The sequence below is a fragment of the Mustela lutreola genome, chromosome 10 (assembly GCF_030435805.1).
Source record: "Mustela lutreola isolate mMusLut2 chromosome 10, mMusLut2.pri, whole genome shotgun sequence".
NCBI classification, from domain to species: domain Eukaryota; kingdom Metazoa; phylum Chordata; class Mammalia; order Carnivora; family Mustelidae; genus Mustela; species Mustela lutreola.
The window spans coordinates 45111563-45134508 of NC_081299.1; positions in this window are offsets into that span (position 1 = coordinate 45111563).

The following is a 22946-nucleotide window of genomic DNA, read 5'->3' on the forward strand; positions in this document are numbered from 1 at the left end:
CCAAGCCAAACCTAAATAATATCCATCTGATTTTCATGTTCTGCACACCACAATATCAGATCATGCTATCTGATGTAAGCTCTTCTCCAACATGATCAAATCTTTAATTGTGCATCTCTATGACTCCTGCACCCAGATGCTACTTGGATTTCAAGGATGGAGGATAGTCAGTTTAAAAAATTATATATCAATTATAAAATATAAATATATAATTGAAATATAGTTTATATAAATTATATAAGTTAAATATATGTATAAATATATAATTACATATACATAATTATAAATTATAAAATGTATAATTTATAAATACCTCTTATGTATTATTATGTTAGTACTAAAATATACAAATTTTTGTGTATTATGTATTTATAAATTTATATGTATATGAAATATATACATAAATGGAGAAATGGAGAAAGAACCTGGTCTTTATGAGGCACCAAACTAGAGATCTTTTTACTAGACACCTTCACATGTCTCATTTTATGATGCATATTACTGCCCTCATTATTATTCTCAAAACGAAGTCTTAGAAAAAATCATGCTTCCCAGGTAGCTGGGGGGATCTGGGATCCAGACCCTTCTTTCTGAGTCACAGCAGCTCCTAATCTAACCCCGCACATAATCCATATTCCAGAAATATCAGGGCAGTATTGGGGCTGGCTTCCTGCTTCAGTGGATTTGACCTCTAGAGTGTTACAAAGATCTCAGATTTGCTCTGTTCAGCCCTTGGTTCTGCTGTTATGGGGCAGCCTCTAGGTGCCAGCTCCAGTGCTAGGGATTCGGAGACATGAACAACACTGTCCTAGCCCTCAGAGAGAACTGCACAAAGCAAATAATGAAACAAGATGAGAAAATAAAAGTGTGTTCATCATGAGTCCCGACGGTGAGATAGTTAGCATGGTGTCACACTCACTCATGACCCAAGAGAAAAGACTCTGCAAGGAATGATGTAAGAAGCACTCAGCAGGGTTCCTGCTGCATGGATGACAGCTGGACAACCCAACAGAAAGGTCAGCATCTGGGAAGAAGTCTGCTTTACTCCTCACCCATGTAACTTTTCCTTTATGAATCTCCATCCACAATGCTTACTGAGGATAACTGTGTACTTGGCACTAGTTTTACAACCATCAGTCTGATTGCATCAAAGAACTCCCCACCACTAGTAGGAAATCAAACAAGCCAATGAAAAGAGTACAGTCCAGGGACGCCTGGGTGGCTCAGTTGGTTGGACAACTGCTTTCGGCTCAGGTCATGATCCCGGAGTCCCGGGATCGAGTCCCGCATCAGGCTCCCAGCTCCACGGGGAGTCTGCTTCTCCCTCTGACCTTCTCCTCGCTCATGCTCTCTCTCACTGTCTCTCTCTCAAATAAATAAATAAAATCTTTTAAAAAAAAAAAAAAAAAGAAAAAAAGAAAAGAGTACAGTCCAATAAATCAAGTATGTAAACGTGACCAGCACCCATGCGGGAATCAAGAGCTGCAATCAGAAAAGGAACTTTCTGTGCCCTTACCTGGTCAGTGGGGAAGTCCTTCCTATATTCCAGATGAAAGTGAGGCACACCCCAACTTCCTTATTTACTCTGAGATAATCAAAAGTTTGGTAGTCATTTAAAATCCTTAAGTATGGGGCACCTGGATAGCTTAGTCGAGAAGCATGTGACTCTTGATCTTGGGGTCATGAGTTTGAGCTCCATGTTGGGTCTAAGGATTACTTAAAAAGAATAATAAATAAACTAGATTTTAAAAGTCCTTAAATAGGGGCACCTGGGTGGCTCAGTGGGTTAAGCCGCTGCCTTCGGCTCAGGTCATGATCTCAGGGTCCTGGGATCGAGTCCCGCATCGGGCTCTCTGCTCAGCAGGGAGCCTGCTTCCCTCTCTCTCTCTCTGCCTGCCTCTCCGACTACTTGTGATTTCTCTCTGTCAAATAAATAAATAAAATCTTAAAAAAAAAATAAATAAAAGTCCTTAAATAAAATCTCAATTCAGTGGAGTTAATGTAAAAAGCAAACTTAGATGATGAATAAAAGATGAATACTTCTTCCTCCTCCATCTCTGGCCTACTGCAGTCCGGCAGGGGTGGGGGACACTGCAGACAGCGTCTGCATCCTTTCACACGCCAGCTCTTCCTCCCACAGCACTGCTACCTCTGGTCTGGGGGCATCGTTCTGCCCCACTGTCCTGCATTCCATGAGATGCCACAAAGTCTACCTTGCATGTAATAGGCACTCTGTGATACATTTTTGATAGATTCATTTGAAGACACTGTTGAGTGAAGCTGGATGACATTACCTGTTCCCACCACCACCGGTCTTCCTGCAAAAGCCTCCAGCACCCATTCACATGGGCTGTAATGGAGACAACACACACCCTGCCCCATAGCTATTGCCCTCGGGGCATTTCTCTGTTGTAAATAAAAAAGAGATTTCATCTTTCTTGAACCTTTATGTGTCAGGTACCAATCATTTCATTTGTTTTCCAAAATAACCTTAAGGAATATGTATCACTTTACCACTTTTCCAGATAGAAAGAGTGAGTTTCAAGCAGGTTAAGTGACATGCCTGAAGACACACAGCATCTACATGGCAGAGTGAGGTTTAAGTGCCTCTGACTCCAAAGCTCATGGGTCGTCATGAAAGGGCAAGTCACTTATGAGACGAGACCTAGGGCTCATCCCAGCACTGCCATTAATTTGAGTGTGGCCTTGGCTAATCTCGACCTCCTGTCTGAGTCTGAGTTTCCTCATCTGTTGTTGAAGGAGGTGGGTACGGTAACCACTGTTGCCCTTCCAACTGGAGAGCTCTGAGCTCCTGAAAGGGGCTTATGTTAGTCCCATTGGCCGGCCCACATGTTATAATTCAGAATTTCCCTTGTGGTAATCTATCTCATCCTGTTATTTCCTGCCTGCACTTCTAGCCTTCTTCATCTGGGGTCATTTGTGTTGCTCTTATGGTTACTAATGTTTATGGAGGGCCTGACTTAGCATCATCTGAAGATTTCATCAAAGGGTGTTTATTCACCACTTACCTAGGCGAACTTCAGGGGCCAAGTGAAATGGCAATGGCAGGACTCCCGTCCTGATTGTTTTCTTCCTTCTTACGTGGTTCTTGAAATAACTGCCCTCCGTGTGGGTTAGCACCATCCTGAAAACCTGTAGCTTTGGGTCAGCTGGATCTGAGCAGAAAACTTGTGAGTTAGTTAACTTTTACCTAACCTGTCTGAACTTCAGTTCCTTCATCTAGGAAACCAGAAATCAGGGCTATTTGAAGTATTCGAATTAGGTGTGGAATATGGAATGGTCCGATCCAGGGCTTGGAACAAGTTACCCACCTCCCACCTTCCCCATCACTAAAAGCTTTGGGAATGGCCGCCAAGAAAACAGAACTTTCAGAAGAGATTCTCTATCTGAATTGCATCACGGGACTTTTCCTGCGATGACATATAATATTACCCATATGCCTCTTAACACCTCTTAGACATATAATGTGTACGTTTGGTCTACAAATAAAGAAGGAAAACAAAATCTCAGGTCTCCCTGGTGAGTGACCTTGGAGAGGTTATTTAATCTTGCTAAGCCTCTTTTTATTAGGCTTCTCTAAGTTTCTACACTTTTCCATGGCTATGAGGATTAAATGGAGTAATGCAGGCATAATGCCGGGTCCTGGTAGGCACTTCATACATCAGATGGCACTGTATTTGAATCCTCTCTGCCATTTACTAACTTGAAAAGCCCTTTAAGGCCTAATTTCTACAACTGTCAAATGGGGATCATGATTCCTATGTTTAATGCGGTTGTGTAGGTCCACACAGTATCATAGTGGGCATGCTTAATACCCAGAAAATGCTCGTATATGGTAAGACCTATTCCCTCAGTTTTCCTCGAATGCTTTTGATTTGTGTTGTCATGATTAAGAAGAGCTAAAGAATATGTTGAAAGAAAGAAAGAGAGAGAAAGAAAGAGAAGAAAGAAAAGAAAAGAGGTAAGAGATGCAAAAAGGCAAAACAAGGGACATATATTCCTTTCTCTGGAGGGTTTCTGAGAGTTAAATTTGGGGCGGAGTTGAAATATCAAGATGGTGCCACATAAACAAAACCTTTACTAGGCGATCACATTTGGTTCATATCAAAATCACTCAGATCCAAAGATGCATTCCAAGCAGTTGACATCCATTTCAGTTGGATGCTAATCCCATTTTAAAAATTAATCCAAACTTGACATGAAGCTGATCTCATGTACTTCATCAGGACATCCCACTCCCAGTCGGTTTCCTGGGAAGGAAATGGGGAGCCTGGCTGTCAAAGCCAGAACTGAAGACACGCCTTTCCCTCATTTCAGCTGAATCGTGCAGTTTCAGAAAGGACTGAAAGAGCCTGGTTGAATCTCATAAATCACAGCTGCCACAACCTCTTTGCCTTTCACTTGAGATTTACCAAAAACCAAAAGCGTTCATGTCCTTTCCTGAGATCACTGGATCCTAGAGCCCCACCACCAGAAGGGCCTCCAGAAGCTTATCTCTTCCCTTCTTATCAGTCCTTCACATCAAATAGTCACCAAAACCCACAGTTCTGTCCCCCTGCCATTCCCCAAACCCATCTCTTCAACTTTATCCTAGCTTTTGCTCCCTTGGTCAAAATCTCATCACTTCTCATTTAGACTACTGCAATCATGTCCCAGATCTTCAGGACACTGCCTGTCCATCTTCTCTACAGTCAACATCTTTGTAATATGCCAAGATGACCATACCACTCCTTGCTTAAAAGCCCCCTGTAGCTTCCCTCAAGATCAAGTACAAAATGCCCACCTTCGCTGCTGACACTGGGTGTGTTCTGCTCTGTATCTATCTCTTCAGATTCCTCCTCCGCTGCTGCACCCTCTTGTACTTTGTACACCAGCCACAATTAACTCTGAACTGCTGCTTTATTTTAATATACCTGGAACTACCTGAGAGCCCCTGTGCACTCTTCAAAACTAACAAAAACATAATCTCCTTTTGAAGGCCTTTCCTGACTTCTCTCCATCCCCAAGCACAGTTAACTGCTTTCTTGCCTGTGGTCCCACACACTCTGTTTATACTGTCTTAGAATATCAGTGCCCATGTCTGTTGTCCTCACTATGCTTTGAATTCCTGGAAAGCTAAAGCCATATTGCAGCACCTTGGATTGCCATGTTCATAGAGTGGGTATGGATGTACTCCCAATCTGTAAATATTACTGGCTGTCTACCATGTGCATAGAGATAAGCATGTACCCTGTATTCAAAGACCCTACCATCTGGAGGCACATCCAGTACACAGAAGCTGGTAATAATATGATGTGACATGGTAGAAGGAAACACAAGGTACTCTAAGTAGAGTCCCAAGGAGAGGCACTGAACGATCTGGGTTGGGTGAAAGGGGAGAAAAATACTTCTAAGAGGAGATGGCATAAGCTATTTCTTTTACATCTGTATGACATTTGGACTTTTAGAATTTCAGGTTTATGGTTCAAGATGGCAGACTGGACATGCTCCCAGACAAGACCCGGCTGAATATCTAACAAATATGTACAAAATAGAATACATAAACCCCTGGTTGTACTGATGAACAAATAGAAGAAAAAAAAAGTGGATGCAATCCACACACAAATCTCTGAAGGGTGGAAAGCAAATGGAATCACTGAGGCATAAGCTAGAGCACAAGAGGTCAGTGAGAGACACAGAAGACTGCAGTGAATATGTGACCCAGTGTAACCTTGTGGAGCCCTGGAAAAGCTTTGGGAGAGGAGTGAGTAGGCCTGGGGAGCCAGAAAGGGCTATGGGATGGCCATCATGAAGGAATGAAGGCTAGCCTGGGGAGGGTCCAGAATCTGCCCAAAGGCTGGGGATGGGAGCAGATAAGAGTTCAGGGCAAATCCACAAGCCCATTTTCAGCTAAGATAAAGAAAAAAGAAGCTCCATCCAGGAAGAAAGTGTGCTGCAGGGCCCCAACAGAACAGCACACTCCTTTTCACTTTGGAAATTGTGGGAGCTCAAGCAAACTGCTCTACTCCCTGCCTTCCACCGAAAGGACCAGCCCACCATCCAAGAGGACCTGCTCATCTATGCAGAGCTCTCTGTCAGCCCTCCCACCTGAAGGAAAGGCCTTTTGGATAAGTGGACCTGGATCACTAAGGGAAACCATATCAGTCAGCTGACTACGGTGTCAGGTAAGAGTGCCACAAATAAAAGTAAGCCAACTGAATCAACATTTGAGGAAAACTGTTAAGAAAGAGAAATTCCAAGCCTGAGAAAATGCAGGCAACAGACTCTGGATGCAACAGAAATAAGGAAGAAACAGAAGAGAATTCAAGATACATTCCAGCAGAAAGCTAAGTTACTGTCACCATGAGAAAGAGGCAATCAAGGGTCCTTGGAAATGTGAACTATGTTCATTGACATGCAAAAACTCCAGCAGCGGGGGCCGGATGATAAGTTGCTAGTGACTAGAGGCCAAATGAGTCCTCTGGAAGATGAAGTCAAGGAGATTTCATAGCACAGGTACCTGAAAATGAGAAGGAATGTAATACGAGAAAACTGCAAGTTAGACTAACTGGAAAACAAGTCCAGAAGGCTCAGAATTCCTTTAATAGAAGTTTCAGATATGGAGATATTAGTGAAAGCCATGGGGTAATGCAGATAGCAAAGAAAAAAACAGGGGGAAAAAAACCCGTAAATATAGATTCATGTCTTCAGAGATTGAAAGGATCATTTCAGTGTGAAGCACGACAGGTGTAAACAAAACAAAAAAAACAAAATGAAAACCTACTCTCAGTCATGATCTGGTAAAATTTCAGCAAGACAGTCCTAAAAGATGCCAGGGATTTGGCAGTAAATGTGCCTGTAAAGGACAAAGGATCAGACTGCACTCATATTTTGGGTCACCAATTATGGAACCAGATGACATGGAAGAGTGTCTGAAGTTATGATGGAACATGTTTTTGAATCTAGAAGTTTATAAGCAGTGTGAAGTTAATTCAAGAATTTCCAGGGTTTGGGGGGACTCCAAAAGAATATGTAATATGTAAAGAATAACTTCCCCCAAAGGTGTCACATCCTAATTCCAGAAACCTATGAGTATGTTACCCTACATGGACTTGCAGATATGAACAAATTAAGGACCCTGCTATGGGTCATTAAAAGTAAGAAACCTGGGGCTCCTGGGTGGCTCAGTGGATTAAAGCCTCTGCCTTTGTCTCAGGTCTTGGTCCCAGGGTCCTGGAATCGATCCCCCCCCCCCCCCCCCCCCCCGCATTGGGCTCTCTGCTCAGCAGGGAGCCTGGTTCCTCCCCTCTCTCTCTCTGCCTGCCTCTCTGCCTACTTGTGATCTCTGTCTGTCAAATAAATAAATAAAAATGTTTAAAAAAAAAAGGGAAACCTTTTCCTCTGCAGTCAGAGGGAGATATGACCACACAAGGATGGTCAGATAGATGTTGCATTGCTGGCTTTGAAGACAGAGGAATAGGGCCAGGAGCCAAAGGATGCAAGAGACCTCTAGAAGCCAGAAAAGGCAAGGAAACAGGTTTTTCCTGAGTGTCTCCAGAAAGGAATCAAGCTGTGCCCATATTTTGATTTTAGCCTAGTGAGATGTAGGTCAGACACCTAACCTACAAAAGTGTTAAGATAACAAACATGTGTTGTTTTAAGCCACAAAGTTTACAGTGATATGTTATAGCAGTAATAGAAAACCGTGCAGTTACCTCCCACACTCCTTTTCTGAAAGCAATTACACGGAATATACTCAAGCAAAATGAAAAAGGAAGCTAAGAGAAATAAACATGATGCATGAAACAGTGGAACTAATCCAGAAGCTGACATCCAATATTACATGAGTTTTAAGTATTCAAAATAAGGATTTGACAATTATATACATTACAAAATGTTCACCAAGATAAGGACAGTTACTGTCACCATACAGAGTCTTCCCTGTATTACGGACTATATTCCCTAATGCTGCGCTTTTCATCTTCCTGAGTTACCTTTTTTTTTTATTTTTTTATTTTTTATAAACATATATTTTTATCCCCAGGGGTACAGGTCTGTGAAACGCCAGGTTTACACACTTCACAGCACTCACCAAAGCACGTAATCTCACAAAACAAACTGAGGGTTGCTGGGGGGAGGGTGCTGAGTTACCTTTTTTTTAACTGGAAGTTTGTACCTCTTAATCCCCTTCACCTATTTCACCCATCCACCCCACCCCCTCCCCTCTGGCAACCACCAGTTTGTATGTAAAATTATATATACTGTCAAAAGAGAATGACGAACAGGGAGTGATTAGAAGATTTGGGGACTGAACCACTGCAAAGATGATGCTGGCATTTACAGAGTAGCAGGGAGACAGAGAGGGGTGGGGCCCAAAACGTGGATTTCCCTGGGGACATTTCAAGTCTGAGAGTCTGTTAGATATCTAGGCAGAAAAATCAAGCAGGGAGTTGGAAGTAAGAGTCTAGGGTTCAGAAGGGAAGGCCACTTACTTGAAATATTAAAAATAACCTAAAGAACTGAAAATAATAGTACAAGAGATAGAGAGCAAGGAAAGATTCTGGAAGCAGAGCAAAGACCGAAATCTTTCATTGCAGGGATAAATAAATACTATTTAAGTCTAAGAGATTAAATAACACCATACAAACATGAATTAGAGTCACAGCAGTGACCGGCCTGAAATGAAAAACAGGCAAAAAGGACTTGTTTATGGGAAGGGAAATGAGCCAGTCACTAAAGGACAAACATTGCATGACTCCCCCTAACCAGAGGAGACAAAAGCATAGAGTCAGGAAGTAAAGGGCTGTCGCCACAGGTAGAGGTAGACACAATGCGGGAGTATTGTTTAAGGGAGACAGAGTTTCATTTGGGGAAGATGAAAAATTTTGTAGAAACACAAGGGAGTGATGGCTGCACAACCCTGTGAGTGTACTTAATGTGACTGAGCTGTACATTTAAAAATGGTTAAAACAGCAAATTTTACATTATGGGCATTTTACCACAATAATTTTTTTTTAATTTTTATAAAATCACAGAATAATGACACGCACAAAAAGGAAATAGTTACCTCGTGGGATGGGAGATGAGACGGGGAGAAGGGAGATTTCTGCTTTGTGTTTTGCACTTTTCGGTACTGTTTGAATTCCTTAACCTTATGCACACATTATTTTCATATTTAAAAATAAAATATTTTAAAAGAATGAGTATGCAAAGGGAGAATTTTAATCCATGTTTCTGCTTGGCTTGCAACTCAATTTCTCAAAACACTATTTTATAGAAGCTGATTTCCAAGAAGCCTTCAAAGCCCCTTTTTATTATTATTATTACTAGAAGCCATTCCCTTGGAAGCAGACACTTGTGATTTTCCGATGGAGCTCGCTATTCAAAGTCTCGGAGAGTTAGTGCACTTGGAACCCTACTCAGCACAGCCGCCGGCCTTTGAACAGCCATGTTTTCCAGGGCCTCTCGCATATCCAGTTGGCTTCCCGTACATACCCGTCAGCAGCCAGTATTTACTGAGTTGCCCACAGGAGTGGCCAGAACCTGCTGGAGCATGCCTGTGACCGAAAGCCTTCCCACCACAAAGCAGATCTCAGGAAAGTCCCAGACTACCGCTGCTCATCTCCTGGGCTGCAACCAGCAGGCTCTATGATGCCAATCCAAAAGCCTCAGATAAAGCCTTCTCATCTTACAGAACTTACCGGAAATCTTAGATTCCAAGCAGAGGATTACAGCATGTCAGGGTTAGAAGAGACTTCAGAAATCATATTGTAAAACGATTCCTTTTCATCCAAGAGGAAATGAGAGCTAAAGATGTGCAAGCACACGCAGTGGGATAGAGGTAGGACCCAGGCCCAGAGGCAGCTGTGGCCATACTCTAGATAAGTCTGAAAGGTTCTCCCAGAATGGTGGGTCCTCTCCTGTGGGGTTAGGGTGAGAAAGAGATGGTAGCTGGGGAGTGAGAAGGAGGGAGGAAGGAGGGAAGAAGTATAGACATGGAGTAAAGTTAACCTTGGCAGAGAGTAATGACTAGCATGATGAGTAAGCCAGAATTCTCTGGACTGTGAAGCCACTCAGTTGATGTGTGGTTTCTCTGTTGATTGACCTTTATTCATTGTCTGTGCCAGCCCTTGCTCAACATGCTATGGATGCAGACATGGCCCTGCCCTCAAGAGAGAGCCCAGCAGGTAGACAGGTACCATGGCTGCTAACAGAGACAGTTGCAATGCGGCGTGAGGAGCATGGGATTGAGTAGTAGTTCCTAAACTTTTTCCAGTACAAGAATTTGCCATTCCAGATTTACTAAGTCATATTATTCAGGGGAAGGGTCTGAAAATCTGTGTTTTTACTAAGAGGCCCCCATCCCCAACCCTACCCCAGTAATTCTTATCATTCAGAGCTGGATTCCAATTCTGGTTCAGGCCAACGATGTGACCTGCCTGACAAAATTACCTATTGGGATATTCACCTTTCACCTGCTTCTAAGTCCCTAAGGCTGCCTCTCCCTACTGTCAAGATATAGTCACTTAACATTGCTGTGCAGGTTGTGTACTACACAAAGACACCGGTCAAGAGACTAATTCCTCCACCCAGAGGTAGGGACCCCATTCTTTTCATCCAAATACTCTAAACTTTGCCTCGGATTGAACTGCGCCTTCCCAGAGGGAGTGCCTTCCGTAATTATTCTGCCCAGACGAGGCACTTCTTTTCTGATTTGTACAAAGGCCCCATATAGACTAGCAGGATCCTGAAAATGATACTGGTACCTTCTACCACTCCCAGAATTCCCTGCTGCTGATGTCATCTGCCTCACTTCGGTGCCTGTACCAGTCTGACATATGAGTCAGTTCCTGTCTGAGTCCTTGCCAATCAACTAGGCCCTGCAATAAGGGATGTGGCACCCCAAAGACTGCCTGCCCCATGCCGGGAAAGAGACACAGTGTAGCTTGTGATGGACAATATGAGCTTCAGAGCCAGACCTGAGTTCACTTCACGACCTCACTCTTTAGTGCATGATCTGAACAAATGGAGTATTATCTATTAGTGCAGATTGAAAAGTTTCTTTTGCCTAACTTTGTTCTAAGGATTGAACAAGATAATGCATGTAATAGTCCTTAGCACAGAGCTGATGGCATGGTGAGTTCTGTTTCTTATAAGTGATCTCATATGATTTCAACTTCACCATGACATCTTTGGATAGCTATTATTATCATCCCTGTCTCAAAATGAAGACAATGAGTGTTGAGGGAGGGATGGGGGGGGGGGGAGTTGTATAGAGCTGATGTCCAAATCCAACTCTAACTGTCCAGTCCACACTTCTTCTACTTTTTCCACTAGACCCACACATCAGCTTTTCTCTGGGTTCCAGGTTTGAGGAGATGAAAGGATAAGATTTCATCCTCAATTTAAGAAATGCGCCTACACTAGGCCTTGCTAACACAGGTATAATGGCCACTAGTCTTTTGATTTTGAAGGCCGACTCAGATGGGTTAGTAATTACTGCTCAGAAGACTGTGTCATGAAGGATTGCCAGAGCAAGTCAGAGTTCATAGAGTATCATGATCAATTAATGATGACAGTCATGGGAATGGGGTCCAGAAATGACAGCAGGTTCTACGGAGCGCACCCCACCCCCTTTCAGATTTCAATGTCTGCCCAAAGTCAAGCACACTTGATAAAAAGGGAGGTCCAAGGGTACTAAATAAAGCTGTTAAAGACCATTAGCACCTTATTAAGACCTTTTCCCAAATGCAGCCAGAGACAGCCAAAGAATACAGAATGGAGGACCATTTTGGGGAAAGAGCATAGAGCTGTCTGAAGCATTTAATGTAAGACGCACAAACTCGGTACTTTCTATTCCCAGACTTCTCAGCTCCACCTCTCTGAACATCTGAACATCTAGGCAGGGGGAGGATGGTCACTATGGAAATCTGAACCCTCCTCATGAGGTACAACAGGAGCTTATGTGTGACTGGAGCAATGAAGTTAGGTTCGCCCAATCTCAGCTCTTCCATCTGCAAAACGGAGATAATCATCTCTAACTCTCCTTGGGTTTACAACAAGATAAATTATCTTAAAAAACAACAGAGAACTCCACCCAAAGCCAAGACTTGAAAACTTTCATTCTCTACTCCTTCCCTTTCTCCCTTGACAGGAGCATTGTGATGTGGTAAATCAGGGCTGTTGAGGTATAATTTGCATAGAATAAAATTCACTTACTTCAGATGAGCAGTTCCAAAACAGCCATGTAACAACTGCCTCAGTAAGATATAAGATGCTACCAACACCCCAAAAAGTTCCTTCCTGCCCCTTTCCAGTCAGTCCCTTGCCCCAGACCCTAGCCCCTGATGAACACTGATCTTTCTGCCCCTACAGTGTTGCTTTTTACGGTGACCTATTTTAAAAGCATAAATCCAAATAGCAAATGATTCTCTTGAGTTTTTCTTTTACATCGTACTCAAAAATAGCTCAGCTCTGACAGCTCAGCTCTCTTTTCCAGGAAAATTCTTCATTAAGTAAATGAATCCAATGTGCATATTAAACACACTCAGCTTAGTATTCCTTCTATTTATAGCTGGAGTTCACCCAGCAGGGGCCCAGCAAGCTGTCAGGGTCCCCCAGTCCTCTTCACGCCACACTCTCTCCTCCCTGCTCGCCTCCCAGCCCTGCTGCCCAGCTGGCTCCAGGCCCAGGTGGCACAGGCAAGTGTTTTCTAGGGAGTGTGATTCTCAACTTTTCAGGGCAAACTTGAGGACACCCTAGATTTGAGTATATGGCCATATGACACTGCACAGCAGCAAGGAGAAGGAAGGGCACTACACGGGAAACAAGGGGAGAGGGAGGGATGGGTAGGGCTCCACAGGCTCTCCAGTCCTGCCCTGCAGAGAAGCCCCACGATCCAGACAGATTACTCCCAATTCCCGAGGTCACCCCCACCCTCACCACATGTGCCAGATACTGTGTGAAGCACCAAAACTAAAGGTGGACAAGCAGAGGAAAAATCATTAGAACGGGTTTCTGTCCACAAAAACAAAAAAATAAAAACTCTCTACTAGAGCGATAAAACATGCAGGGAAGAAAGTAGTTGAGTGAAGGAGAAAGAGCATGGAACAATGATGCTAAAGGAAATGAGATTTTTAAAAAATTGTTTTAAAGATTCATTGATTTATTTTAGAGAGGGAAGAAGCATGATGGGGAGGGGACAGAAGGGGAGGGAGCACCTCAAGCAGACTCCATGCTGAGCACAGAGCTGGATGCTGCTGGGCTTGGTCTCAAGACAGCGAGATCCAGACCTGAGCCAAAACCCAAGAGTCAACGTCTTACCGACTGTACCACCCAGGTACCCCGGGAAGGACAGTTTAAATCCATTTTGTCATCTGCTGGTTGTGTGACCATGGGAATGTTGCTTCAACTCTCTGAGTCTCAGAGTTCCCATCCATAGGCTGGAAATTACATGTACCTTCAGAGGATGTTATGTGAAATGAATAAGCTAATGGGTGTAAAGCACCTGGCCCAGCGCCTGTAATAGACATGCTCAGGAAAGGGTAGGTTCCTTCTTACCTTCTATGTTAGTCAGAGTTCCCCAGAAAACCAGGAACAGTAAGACATAAGAGAGAGAGGGAGATATATATGTGTATGTATATATATATATATATATATATATATATATATATATATATGTCAATACATATATATTACGGATGATAGATGATAGATAGGTAATCGATAATGAGGAATTTTCTCATGCAATTATAGAGGCTGAGAAATCCCAAGACCTATAGTCAGCAGGCTAGAGACCCAGAAAAGCAGATTGTGCCATTGGAGTCCGAGTCTGAAATCCCGAACACTAGGAGAGCTGAGAGCAAAGTTCCAGTTTGAAAGCTAGAGGTCTGAGAACCAAGAAGAGCTGATATTCCAGTTTGTGTCTGAAGACAGGAAAAGACTGATGTTCCGGCTCAGCCCTCAGGCAGAAGGAGCTCCCTCCTTTTTGTTCAAGTGACTGGATGAGGCCTTCCGATATAGGGAGGGAGCTCTGCTTTACTCAGTTTACCAACTTGAAAATGATAATGTCATTCAGAAACCCCCTTCCAGACACAACCAGGATAATGTCTGGCCAAATGTCAGGGCAGCCTGTGTCCTGATCAAGTGGACACATAAGATTAACCATCACCATTAACCCTCCAGAAAAGGAATGAGTATTCTGAGAGGGGTTAGATCAAGTTCTAGAATGAGAATGAATGAGAAAAAGGTTACTTATGGTGGCAAGGTGTGCAGAAGATGAGATCTGGATCTTCTCTTCATGGCTGTGACTGCCCATCCCACAGGACAGGCCTGAGTTTGGTCTCCAGCACTCTCCATCAGTCTCAAGCTGCGGCCTCTCACCTTCTGCCTTGCATTGCAGTCCCTGTCTGAATTCTACTAGTCTGTAGTCTTCTCTAAGGATACCGTCCGGGCCTGATGCAACCTCTACCTGGCACGCGGCAAAGGTTCAGGAAATATTAGTGGAGTGATATGATATCTATTCCAACCATTTCATACAAGACAGAAAGCAACTAAGGCATAAGGCTTCCTTGTTCGCTCACTCGGCCAGCATCTGCTGACCCCCTAGAATGCTCTGTGACAATAAATAAGGGTAAATATAAAGAGATAGGCAAGATCACACGCGCCCCTAAGAGTTCAAGTTAATACACGGCAGAGAAATGAAAAAAAGAAAGGTCCTTCTATGTGCAAGTCTCTTTATGTACATCACTTCAGCTTATATTCCCATTGTCCATGCATTCGTTCATTCATCCACAGGCAGTTCCAGGCGCTGCCCTAGGTTCCACGGAAGTGCAGTTCTGCTGATACAGAGGATCTGCAGTCTAGTGGGAGACACAGACAGAGAGAGAAAGAAGGAAAGAAGAGGATTATGAAAATGGCAGTATTTGCAAAATGCAGAGGTGTCTAAAGAAAAAGAATATATCATCTATCTGGGGGAGCCCAGAAAGGTTTAATAGTCTGAGAATTGAAGGCACCGTGCCTGCTCCACAATCAGAAATGCAGGAAAAGTTGACTAAACAAGACACTGCACCCTGGGCTGTGAGAGCAGCCTGTACAGAGGGCTTGCACCACAGGAAAACAGACACAGATAAAAGCTTTCATTTTGTGATGGAGCCTCTTACAGTTTAATTTTGCCCCAAACATCATATTAAGACATACAACCACAAACCATTGCACACCACAGTCTAGCTGTGAGTCGTCATTCTAGTTGGTTAAATGGAACCCTCTACGTGGCGGAAATCCAACGGCTTCCAACATGCATTGCTCAGAAAAGTCACGTCAGGCTGGGCTAGAACTGCTGGGTCAGGGAATGCCCGAGGGCAGGGGATCCTCTGCCACCCCCACATATAACTTTGTGGCCCTGTTGGGATTCACCTCAACCAATCATTATTACATCTTTTGGATTAAATCTTGTTTTAAAGGCTCGTAGACATGGCAAGCGATCAGAGAGCTGAAGTGGAGGCTTAGTACGGCTCCGTGCTTGCTCTGTTACCACATCAAAACAGTCTCCTTGAACCTCGTCTTTTTTGATTAGTAATTGCTCATCTTCACCAAGAGCTGTGTGCCAGGCACTGTGCTGGGCACTCACAGTCCATGATCAGACGTGTGCCATCTCATTGAATCCTCACTGCAGCCAGTGCGTGTGGAGACAGGTATTCAGATTTTCATTTACAGCTGTGGAAACTGATGCCCACGAGGGATGAGCTGATGTGTCCAGAGTCACAGAGATAGGGGCAGACTGTGGTCCAGAGTTCAGCAAGCTCCGCACCTCACCCTCTGCCAGATCCCTGATAGGTCTGGAGAGGAATACAACCCAATTATGGGAAAAAGGGATGTGTAAATACTAATTAGGCTCTCCAGCTTGACCATGACATTTCTAGACTTATACTTCTTCAGTCCCTCCCCCACCAGTTGCGGGACAGGCTGTGCTCCCAGCACAGCATTCAGTTCCCTTTACAACCTAGCTTCTGCCTCAACAGTATTCATGTCCCCAACCCAAACACCAAATATGGCACATCACAACCCTTAAGCCCCAAACTACATACTGTATATAATAGAAGGGGAGTTCCTCAGCTTCCTAATGTCTAATAACGAGAGTTTGGACAAGAGATGTAAGGGTACTCGATGACTAAAGAAACTCTGGTGACGTCAACTTCTGGCCAAGATCATGTAACAGACCAGATTTACCCTCCCACCTAAAACAGCTAAAAAAAAAAAAAAAAAAAACCCAACCAAACAAACAAAACAATCAATCTCAAGAAACTGGATCTTTAGGCAAGGAAGGATCATGATTTCTGAGAGATAGGATACAAGTTGAGGAAATCTTATAATTGTCCCCATTTATAGCCTGAGTGAGTTTCTGGGCCACAGCACCAGAAGGGTGGAAGGGACCCAGGTGGAAGTCTGTGGATTCCCTGATTTGCAGAGACAAAGCTGGGAGTCTGGGAAGACCAAGGGGGGCAAAGTTAGCAGGGCAGTGTGAGGGAAGGAGACCCACAGAGAGAGAAGATTCCTGATATCTGCAGATGGCCCCTGTAACTATGCCATGGAACATGCCTGGTAGAGAACTACCCAAGGCAAGGGGAGGAGCTGATCTGTTATAAGAAGAATCAACCAACTGACATTACCTACATGATACATGTAGATACATTTACCTACATGATACATTACTACATGAGTAGTAAACAGGGACATTAAAACAGTGATTGTAATGTATTCCATGTGTTCAAGACGCCAGAGGAAAAGACTGAACACGCAGAGACATGAAATCTGTAGAAAAGACCTAAATTGGTGCACCTGGGTGGCTCAGTGGGTTAAGCCTCTGCCTTCAGCTCAGGTCATGATCTCAGGGTCCTGGGATTGAGCCCGACATCAGGTTCTCTGCTCCGCAGGTTCTCTCTCTGCCTGCCTTTCTGCCTACTTGTGATCACTCTCTTTATGTATCAGATAAATAAATAAAATCTTAAAAAAAAAAAAAAAAAGGAAGGAAGGAAGAAAGAAAAGACCTAAACTGAATTATCATGTCTGAGATTAATTGAATTGGGGGTATCAAAGGCAAGGTCAACATCAAAAAAGAACAGGAAGACTATCTAAAATCAAACAGGAAAAAAAAAAACTGGAAAAACAATGAATAGGCCATCAATAAGCTCTGGAAGAACACTATTTAGAGAACAAAACATACCACATGCTGGGAGAACATAGATTTTCAAATCATGTATTTGAAAAAGAACTTGTATCTTGAATGTATAAAGAATTCTTAAAACTCGATAATAAAAAAACAAGCTACCCAATTTTAAAAATGCTTCCTCAAGATGTTAAGAATAGAGCAACCCTACAACCCAGCAATTACACTATTAGGTATTTACCCCAAAGATACAGAAGTAGTGAAAATAAAGGCCACATACACTCCAATGTTCATAGCAGCAATGTCCACAATAACCAACGTGTTAAAGGAGCTGAGATGTCCTTCAGAAGATAAATGGATAAAGAAGATGTGATTCACACTAAGGAAAAGTTGAAAAACAAAAACAAAACTGGAGGCATCATGTTACCTGATTTCAAGACTTACTACAAAGTTGTGATCACCAAGACAGCATGGTACTGGCATAAAAACAGACACATAGACCAGTGGAACAGAGTAGAGAGCCCAGATATGGACCCTCAACTCTATGGGCAAATAATCTTCGACAAAACAGGAAAAAATATACAGTGGAAAAAAGACAGTCTCTTCAATAAATGGTGCTGGGAAAACTGGACAGCTATATGTAGAAGAATGAAAGTCGACCATTCTCTTACACTGTACACAAAGATAAACTCAAAATGGATAAAAGACCTCAACGTGAGACAGGAATCCATCAGAATCCTAGAAAAGAATATAGGCAGTAACCTCTTCAATATCAGCCACAGCAACTTCTTTCAAGGTATGTCTCCAAAGGCAAAGGAAACAAAAGCAAAAATGAACTTTTGGGACTTCATCAAGATCAAAAGCTTCTGCACAGCAAAGGAAACAGTCAACAAAACAAAGAGGCAACCCACGGAATGGGAGAAGATATTTGCAAATGACAGTACAGACAAAAGGTTGATATCCAGGATCTATAAAGAACTCCTCAAACTCAACACACACAAAACAGACAATCATATAAAAAAAAATGGGCAGAAGATATGAACAGACACTTCTCCAATGAAGACATACAAATGGCTACCCGACACATGAATTCTAAAAGACTGACACATACCAAGAGTTGGGGAGAATGTGGGGTAAGTGGAGCACCCACAAGGTTGCTGGTGGAGATGTAAAATACTACAATCACTTTGGAGATCAGTTTGGAAGCTTTTAAAAAAGTTAAACGCCCATCTATCATGTGACCTAACAATTTTACTTTTAAGAATTTGATAAGACTGAGGAGAGTCCAAAATGATGGAGGAGTAAGAGACCTTAGTTTCATCTGAATTCAGCTAGATGGCTGTCATCTTAGTTTCATCAGGAATTCAGGATCATTCATTCCCTGCCTATTTTCAGACCACAATGTTTTGAAGATGGAACTCCGTCATTAGAGGAAATTTGGAAAGAACTCAAATACATGGATGCTAAAGAGCATCCTACTAAAGTATGAAAGAGTCAACCAGGAATTAAAGGAGAATTTTTTAAAATTCATGGAAACAAAGGAAAATGAAAACAGAACTATTCAAAACCTTTGGGATGCAGCAAAGGCTGTCCTAAGAGGGAAGTATATAGCAATATAAGCCTTTCTCAAGAAACAAGGTCTCAATACGCAACCTAATCATATACCTAAAGGAGCTAGAGAAAGAAAAGCAACTAAAGCCTAGACCCAGCAGGAAAGAGGAATAATAAAGATTAGAGAAGAAATCAATGAAATAGAAATCAAAAGAAGAGTAGAACAGATCTACAAAACTAGGAGCTGGTTCTCTGAAAGAATATGATTGATAAAGCCCTGGCCAGACTTATCAAAAAGAAAAGAGAAAGGACCCAAATAAACAAAATCATGAATGAAAGAGAAAAGATCACAACCAACACTGAAGAAATACAAACAACTGTAAGAACATAATATAAGCAACTCTATGCCAACAATCAGGAAATCTTGAAGAAATGGATGCATTCCTACAGATGTACAAACTACCAAAACTAAACCAGGAAGAAATAGAAAACCTGAACAGACCCATAACAGCAAGGAAATTGAAGCGGTTATCAAAAATCTCCAACAAACAAGAGTTCAGGGCTAGATAGCTTCCTAGGGAATTCTACCAAACATTTAAAGAAGAATTAATAGCTATTCTTCTGAAGCTGTTTCCAAAAATTAGAAATAGGGGGCACCTGGGTGGTTCAGTCAGTTAAGTGGCTGTCTTTTGACTTGGGTCATGATCCTAGGGTCCTGGATCGAGCCCCAGGTTGGGCTCCCTGCCCAGTGGAGAGCCTGCTTCTCCCTCTCCCTATGCCTGCTGCTCTGGCCTACTTGTGCCCTCTCTCTATCTCTCTGTCAAAAGAATAACTAAAAATCTTTTTTAAAAAAATAGAAATGGAAAGAAAACTTCCAACCTCTTCTATAAAGCCAGCATTACCTTGATCCCAAACCCAGACAAAGACCCCACCAAAAAGAATTACAGACCAATATCCCTGATGAGCATGATGCAAAAATTCTCACAAAATACTAGCCAACAGGATCCAACAGTACATTAAAAGGATTATTCACCATGACCAAGTGGGATTTTATTGCTAGGCTACAAGGATGGTTCAGCATCCATAAATCAATCAATGTGATATACTACATAAATAAAAGAAAGGACAAGAACCATACGATCCTCTCAATAGATGCAGAAAAAGCATTTGACAAAGTACAATATCCTTTATTAAATAAAGCTCCTCACAGTGTAGGGAGATAAGAGGGAACATACATCCTCAATATCGTAAAAGCCATATATGAAAATTCCACAAGGAATATCATTCTCAATAGGGAAAATCTGAGAGCTTTTCCCTTAAGGTCAGGAACTTGGCAGGGATGTTCACTATCACCACTAATATTCAACATAGTCCAAGAAGTCCTAGTGCCTCAGCAATCAGATAACAAAAAGAAATAAAAAGCATCCAAATCAGCAAAGAAGAAGTCAAACTCTTTGCAGATGACATGATTTTCTATATGGAAAACTCAAAAGACTCCACCCCCAAAGCAGCAAGAACTCATACAACAATTCAGCAAATTGGCAGGATATAAGCTCAATACACAGAAATCAGTTGCACTTCTCTATACTGAGAGACAGAATGAGATGGAAGATAGAGAAATTAAGGAGTCAATCCCATTCACAATTGTACCAAAAACCTTAAGATAACTAGGAATAAACTTAATGAAGGAGACAAAGGATCTGTACTCTGAAAACTATAGAACACTCATGAAAGAGATTGAGGAGGGGGCGCCTGGGTGGCTCAGTGGGTTAAAGCCTCTGCCTTCAGCTCAGGTCATGATCCCGGGGTCCTGGGATCGAGCCCCACATCCGGCTCTCTGCTCTGCGGAGAGCCTGCTTCCCTCTCTCTCTGCCTGCCTCTTTGCCTACTTGTGATCTATCTCTCTGTCAAATCAATAAATAAAATCTTTTAAAAAAAAAAAAAGAAAGAAAGAAAAAAATTGAGGAAGACACAAAGAAATGGAAAAATATTCCATGTTCAGGGATTAGAAGAACAACCATTGTTAAAATGCCTATGCTACCTAGAGCAATCTACACATTCAATACAATCCCTATCAAAATATCATTATCTGGGGTGCCTGGGTGGCTCAGTGGGTTAAAGCCTCTGTCTTCAGCTCAGGTCATGATCCCAGGGTCCTGGGATCGAGCCCCACATCGGGCTCTCTGCTCAGCAGGGAGCCTGCTTCCCCTCTCTCCCTCTCTCTCTGCCTGCCTCTCTGCCTACTCGTGATCTCTGTCTGTCAAATAAATAAATAAAATCTTTAAAAAAATATATCATTATCTTTTTTCACAGAGCTGGAAAAAATAATCCTAAAATTTGTATGGAACCATAAAAGACACTAATAAACCAAAGGGATGTTGAAAAGGAAACCAAAGCAAGTGGCATCACAGTTCCAAACTTTGAGCTCTATTACAAAGCTGTCAAGATCAAGACAGTATGGTACTAGCACAAAAACAGACATGTAGATAAATAGAACAGAACAGAGAACCTAGAAATGGACCCTCAACTCTATGGTCAAGTAATTTTTGACAAAGTAGGAAAGAATATCCGATGGAAAAAAGACAGTCTCTTCAACAAATGGTGTTGGAAAATTAGATAACCACATGCAGAAGAATGAACCTGGACCATTTCCTTATACCATATACAAAAATAGACTCAACATGGATGAAAGGTCTAAATGTGAGACAGGAATTCTTCAAAATCCTAGAGGAGAACACAAGTAGCAACCTCTGTGACCGCAGCCGCAGCAACTTTTTGCTAGACAGGTCTCCAAAGGCAAGGTGAAAGGGAACTACTGGGTCTCATCAAGATAAAAAGATTTTGCACAACAAAGGAAACAGTTGACAAAACCAAAAGACAACCAGAGTGGGAGAAAATATTTGCAAATGACTGATGAGATAAAGGACTAGTATCCAAAATCTATAAAGAGCTTACTCAACTCAACACCCAAAGAACAAATAATCCAATCAAGAAATGGGCAGAAGACAGAAACAGACATTTCTCCAAAGAAGACATACAAATGACCAACAGACACATGAAAAGATGGTCAACATCACACAGCACTAGGGAAATACAAATCAAAACCACAGTGAGATACCACCTCACACCAGTCAGAATGGCTAAAATTAACAAGTCAGTAAAGGACAGATGTTGGTGAAGATGCAGAGAAAGGGGAACCCTCCTACACTGTTGGTGGGAATGCAAGCTGGTACAACCACTCTGGAAAACAGTATGGACATTCCTCAAAAACTTGAAAATAGAGTTACCCTATGCCTTAGTAGTTGCTCTCCTGGGTATTTACCCCAACGATACAAATGTAGTGATCTGAAGGGGCACCTGTGCCCCAATGTTTATAGCAGCAATGTCCAAAACAGCCAAACTATGGAAAGGGTCCAGATGTCCATCAACAGATGAATGGAAAAAGATGTGGTATCTATATATACAAAATTGAATACTACTCAGCCAGAAAAAAAAAAAAAAAAAAAAAAAAAAAAAAGAAAGAAAGAAAAGAAAAGAAAAGAAATTTTGCCATTTGTAATGACATAGATGGATCTAGAGGGTATTATGCTAAGCAAAATAAGTCAGTCAGAGAAAGACAATTATATGGTCTCACACATATGTGGAATTTAAGAAACAAAACAGAGGATCATAGGGGAAGAGAGGAAAAAAATAAAACAACGAAATCAGAGGAGACAAACCATAAGAGATTCTTTTTTTTTTTTTTTAGGATTTTATTTATTTATTTGACAGAGATCACAGGCAGGCAGAGAGGCAGGCAGAGAGAGAGGAGGAAGCAGGCTCCCTGCAGAGCAGAAAGCCCGATGCTCAATCCCAGGACCCTGGGATCATAACCTGAGCCAAAGGCAGAGGCTTTAACCCACTGAGCCACCCAAGTGCCCCTAAGAGATTCTTAATCATAGGAAACAAACTGAGGGTTGCTGGAAGGGAGGATGGGGTGAGGGGGTAAATGGGGAGAAAAAAATAAAGATTTGATTGAAGAAAAAAATAATGTTGTAGACAAGGCCAGGGAAAAAACTCAATAAATGCTGACCATTTAAAAAGTAAAATAAATAAACAAACCAACCCACAAAAAAAAAAAAAAAAAAAAAAGAATTAGACAAAGAGAGACCTGAATATCTTGTCCTAGGTATTTAGGCTACATGTATGTTCATTAACAATTATTTTGATTTGAGATAAATGTGTCTTGCCT